The sequence below is a fragment of the Triticum aestivum genome, chromosome 6A, assembly GCF_018294505.1.
Source record: "Triticum aestivum cultivar Chinese Spring chromosome 6A, IWGSC CS RefSeq v2.1, whole genome shotgun sequence".
NCBI classification, from domain to species: domain Eukaryota; kingdom Viridiplantae; phylum Streptophyta; class Magnoliopsida; order Poales; family Poaceae; genus Triticum; species Triticum aestivum.
The window spans coordinates 183,020,368-183,026,450 of record NC_057809.1 but is presented as its reverse complement, the minus strand read 5'-3'; positions in this window follow the sequence as shown (position 1 = coordinate 183,026,450).

Below are 6,083 nucleotides of genomic sequence, written 5' to 3'. Positions count from 1 at the left end.
GGTGGGCCATGGGACTCAGGAATTCCTAATGGTGAGGGTGAAGCTGCCGTATAATAGAAGATTGCAGAAGGAGGTGACGCTGGAGTTTAATGCAAAGGGCACCACTAAACGATTGAAATTCCAGTTAAAGTATGAACGGGTACCACATTTTTGCTTTCACTGTGGGTTCATGGGACATGATAAGGAGGCGTGCGAGAAGAAGAGGGTTGGGCTACCCACCAAGGCCTATGACTCTACGCTGAGATGCTCCCCGTTCAAAAAGTTTGATCATAGAGTTGTATTCACGCCATCACCAGGACAACCACGAGCAAAACGGAGTATGGACTTCTTTCTGGGGAGTGTGTCGTCGGCTACGCGCTCACAAGCATCGGGGAATGCCAGGGGACGAGGCGAGGGCTCACATGAAATACCAACCAGGGTGGACGCTATGGGTGGTTTTGAGGAAAATGAGGCGACGGCACCGCAGGAGGAGGATGACCAATTGGCAGACCATGTTGAGAAAATGCGGCTACGGCTGGGCACGGAGCAACCTAAGTGCAGCAAAGTGCAATGCCTGAAACAACAGTTTGAAGCACAGGAGCATGAAGCGGGAAAAGGATCTGTGCGACCGCGGAAGAAGAAGATAACATCACAGCCGAAAAAATCTGCTGCAGTTAAGAAGAATGGGGCGCTTGTGATCCGTGACAAGCCAAGGGTAGAGGATATGATACCAGCTTTGTGGGGCCTGGATACGCTCCAGGTCTCCTTTGGTAGCACGGTGGACTCTATGGATTACAATGACTCCATTCTGGGGAAACAACATCTAACCGGGGGCCTTCCAGTTCAGGTTATGGTGCCCGATGGCAAGGGAATGGTGCCGTATGAAGAAGGGACAGAGGGAGGCAAGCAGAAGAAAGGAAAAAAGGAACGGCCGGAAATGGAGGATGATGCATGCAGCACCGGAAGGGGAGGAAATCTGGAGGCAACTAGCCATGGGGCCGCTAGTAAACTGACGGGGCCAGCAGTGGCGCCCCGTCAGGAACAATGAATTGCCTAGTGTGGAACTGTCGGGGGGGGGGGGGAACCCTCGTACAGTTCGTGATTTACAGGCTCTTTATAGAGCCAATTCCCCGAGGATGGTGTTTCTGTGTGAGACTAGGAATCACCTGCAAAAGATGAAAAGGTTGCGAAGTAGGCTTGGGCTTCGTGGTTTTGAGGGCATAAGTAGTCAAGGAAAGAGTGGTGGCCTAGCTTTGTTTTGGGATGAGTCCATGTATGTCAGCATTCAGGACGTTAATGAGAGGTGGATTGATGTTTTTGTCAGGGTGGCTCCTCGGAACCTCTTTGGCAAGTGACCTTTGTGTATGGAGAACCGAGGGTGGAAAACAGACATCTTATGTGGGAGAGCTTGTGTAGACTAAGGAATACTTCTGAGTTGCCTTGGTTAGTTGCCGATGATTTCAATGAGGCGCTATGGGACTGTGAACATATGTCCATGACGGCGAGGCCACAGGCCCAGATGATAGCCTTTCGGGACTGTCTTGAGGTGTGTCAGTTGGTGGACAATGCCTGGTGAGATATATTTTCGGAGGCGACGGTGCTCCACCTGACGTCGCCCCGATCGGACCATCGACCGCTTCTACTATGGTGCGCACAAGATACGCATGTGAAGATGGCAAAGGCGAGGCGCTATGAGGTTATGTGGGAGCGTGAGGCCTCCCTGGCAGAAGTGGTAGCGGCGGCCTGGGCTGCTTCGGGCGTGAAAATTGACTTGGGAGGCGTGAGCAAAGCCCTCAAAGCAACAATGTTGAGACTACATGAGTGGAGCAATAAGAAGATTGGCAATGTGACAAGAGAGATTGAGAAGTCCAGGACGAGGCTGGAGGAACTACACAATATGAATGCCGACTGTAGTGAGATACGGAAAGAGTCTGATCATATGGATGAACTCTTGTACAAGGAGGAGATGATGTGGCTGCAACGATCTAGAATGGAGTGGCTAAAACATGGAGATCGGAACACAAAGTTTTTCCATAGGAAAGCAAGATGGAGAGCCCGGAAAAACAAGATCAAGGGACTGCGGGATGACTTGGGAGTCCTTCAATCGGAGCAGGCTATAATGTCAGGTATGGCCATGAGTTACTTTCAGAATCTGTTTGAAGCTGATCCTAGTCTACTCCCTCATACAGTGGTAAACCTTTTTAACCCGGTCATTACGGAGGAGATGAATGCCAAACTGTGTGAAGCCTTTTCGGACAAGGAGATTAGTGATGCACTATTTCAGATTGGGCCTCTAAAGGCACCTGGGCCAGACAGTTTCCCGGCGAGGTTTTTTCAGCGTCATTGGGGCACAGTGAAAGATGACATTATTGCTGCAGTCAAACAATTTTTCTTATCGGGGGTAATGCCGGAGGGGGTAAACAACACCACCATCGTGCTCATCCCAAAGGTTGATGACCCCCAACGTTTATTCAAGTTTCGGCCCATTAGCTTGTGTAACGTGATTTACAAGATCATCTCCAAGTGTTTGGTGAACCGGTTGCGACCACTACTTGGCGATATCATCTCTGAGGAACAGAGCGCTTTCGTCCTTGGAAGACTCATTACGGATAATGCGTTCATTGCCTTTGAGTGCACTCACTATATTAAACAGGAGAAGGACCCTGATAAAGCTTACTGTGCTTACAAGCTAGATCTGTCCAAGGCGTATGATCGTGTAGATTGGACTTTCCTTGAGCAAATGATGAGAAGATTGGGCTTCGCGGATCGATGGGTGAGATGAATAATGACTTGTGTCACCTCAGTCCATTATTGTTGCAATGTTAATGGAGCCCTATCAGATTCATTTGCACCGTCGCGTGGGCTGCGGCAAGGAGATCCCCTCTCCCCGTTCTTATTCCTTTTTGTGGCAGAAGGGTTAGCGGCAATCTTGAAGCAACGGGTCAATTCTCAGCAGCTGACACCATTACGGGTTTGTCCACGTGCACCTGACATCTCACATCTCATGTTTGTAGACGATACCCTGCTGTTTTTCAGAGCAACCGAGCAGGAAGCTTCTCATGTCAAATGCGCACTTGCCACCTTTGCTCAAGCCACGGGTCAGCTTATCAACCCGCAAAAATGCTCCATTCTCTTTGGTGAGCACTGCCGGCGAACAGACCAGGATGCAGTGGTATTATCACTGGAAGTGCAGCAGCATAGCTTCGAGGAATGCTACTTGGGTTTACCCACGCCAAACGGGCGCATGTCCAAGGGCATGTTCCAAAACCTCCAGCAGAAATATATGAAGCGTATGGTGGAATGGGATGGCAATCAGCTTGAGCAAAGCGGAAGAGAGGTCCTCATTAAATCCATTGCACAGTCTATTCCAACCTACATCATGAGGGTTTTTAAGCTATCGGCGGCCACTTGTGAAGATCTTATGCGGATGATCCGTAATTTCTTTTGGGGAGTAGAAAGGGGAAGAGAAAGATGCACTAGCGGGCATGGATTCATCTAATCAAGCCCAAGGCGCAAGGTGGACTGGGCTTTCGAGACCTACGACTTTTTAATCAGGCACTTCTAGCACGCCAAGCTTGGAGGCTACTTACAAACCCTGTTAGCTTGTGTGCCCGGTTACTGAAAGCACGCTACTACCCGTTTGGTAACTTGGAGGATACTGTTTTCTCGACAGCGGCCTCGGTTACTTGGCAAGCAATTCAGCATGGGCTTGAGCTCCTGAAGAAGGGATTGATCTGGCGCATAGGCGATGGACGAGCGATCAGGATATGGCACGATAGCTGGATCCCCAGGAATGGGAGTGGGAGGCCTGCTACCCCCCCAAGGAAGATGCCGGGTGCGGCGTGTATGTGACTTGCTGGATGACCATGGAGAATGGAATATGGACTTGGTTCGGAGCATTTTTTTGCCGGTCGACGCGGAGGTGATTGCAACAATTAAAACCTTTCCTGGGTTGGGTCCAGACATGCTTGCATGGGAGCCGGAACGCAGCGGGAACTTCACCGTGAGGAGTGCTTATCGACTTGCTCTTGAGGATCGTCTTCGGTTCTCTTCAGTCGCGGCGAGCAGGGCACCGGATGGGCGACGAGCCGTCTGGGCTTTTATTTGGAGGTGCCCTACTCCTCCTAAGGTTCGAATCTTCACCTGGCGGTTGCTTACAGATTGTCTACCCACTTGGGTGAATAAACGCCGCCGGGGCCTGGAGGTTTCTGACAAATGCCCTCTCTGTGCCTTGGAGCCGGAGGACACGTACCATGTTTTTTGCAGATGCCCAATGGCGGTCGCACTCTGGCAGGCCATGGCGGACCAATGGAGAATACCTGCTGTTACATCCTTCCGTCGGACGGGAACGGAATGGCTTGCCCAAGCCCTATGTGAGCTGCCGGACATGGAGAGGATGGAGCTCATGATGACATTATGGCGCTGCTGGTATGTTCGAAATGAGATGGTGCACCACAAGAAGCCACCACCAATCGAAGCATCCAAAAACTTCCTCATCAGCTACGCTGATTCATTGGTGGGCATCCAGAACGCTCCTCATGCGGATCCAATCAAAGGGAAGCAGGTGGTGGACGCTGTCAATCAGTCCCGGCCCATGCAACACGAGACTCCTGCCACGGTGCTGCGCTGGTCTCGACCGGCGACGGGGTGGCGAAGCTCAACGTCGACGGCTCCTACAATGCCACCAGCGGAGAGGCTGGTACAGGCATGGTCCTCCGGAGCGACACGGGCGACATCATTTTTTCTTCATGCAGAGAACTCCGGACGTGTTTGGATCCTCTGGAAGCCGAACTGCAGGCCTGCATGGAGGGGCTCAACTTGGCACTTCAATGGACCCCTTTGCCTATTGAGATGGAGACAGACTGCGCGGTGGCGGTACATGCGATACTAGCGTCGACGAGGGATAGATCTCGTTTTGGCTTGCTTGTTGGCGTTTAATGTCAGGAGAAAGGGAGGTTAAGCTAGTTCATATCCGTAGAGAACAGAACGGTGTGAGTCGTTTTGGTGGTGGTGTGGTTGGGATCTGGACCGGATGAGGTACCAGACTTATGTAATGCCGAGGCACTTTATGTGTGAGAAATAAATTTTCTTTCACCCGCAAAAAAAAACAGTAAATTTAAAAAACAAATAGGAAACAAATTAAAAAATACTTGATTTTTTTGGCACCTAAGATGCTTGAGTGCACAAGGAGCGTGCATATTTCATGCTGAAATGGCATTCGAGAAGCTGTAGAAAAAGAAGATTTTAAAAATGACTTTTTTTACAAAGCTTCTCTGAGAGCCAATTTTTTCCTAGAGCTCCTCGAGTGTCGTATCACCAGGAAATTTTGCATGCTCTTAGCACACTTGAATATCACCGGTTTCAGATTTTTTGACTTTGTTTTCTATTTCATTTTTCATTTTTTTACTGTCCATTGTTGGGTGCAAATGCACCTGGGCGCCAAAACTCCATCCTCTAGATAATGCTTCTTAGTATTCAATAGAGCGAGAAAATGGTGAAGGTGGAGGTGTATTTTGCAGTTCTATCTTGATGCAAAATGGACGAGTGAAATAGTTAGGTGATGTGCATATAGTTGTTGAGTTATATTTTTGCACTTTGCATCCAGATATTTGTTACGGGACATCGCTCCGTGCTAGATTTTGGATGTTGGTTTTCTTTTAGATAATGAAATAGTGCCTTAAGGATGTCTGTATAGCACCAATGTTTTGGATGTTCGTTGTCTTCAAATTATGAAATAGTACTCGATCTCAAGCTTTGAATCATGGATGCACACAACCATGCTATATCACAGTGCCAAACCAATATGAGGGTGAAGAAAAATCACATTATAGGCCTATAATGTCCTTTTTTTGACTCTCATATATATATATATATATATATATATGACATATGTTGTGCATAAGAGAACACTAATTGTGTTTATTTTTGTCAAAAAAGTATCCTTTTTGCATAAGTAAGTGCACCATAAAACCGACAACACCGTTAAAATAAATAGAAGAGCAAAGAGAATAGGAACCCTGTATTCCTGACCAAAGTCTACCCGTGGTAAGCCAGAGTAATATTAGAGGCGAAATGCATACAATTCTTGGCATTCAAAGAGAATA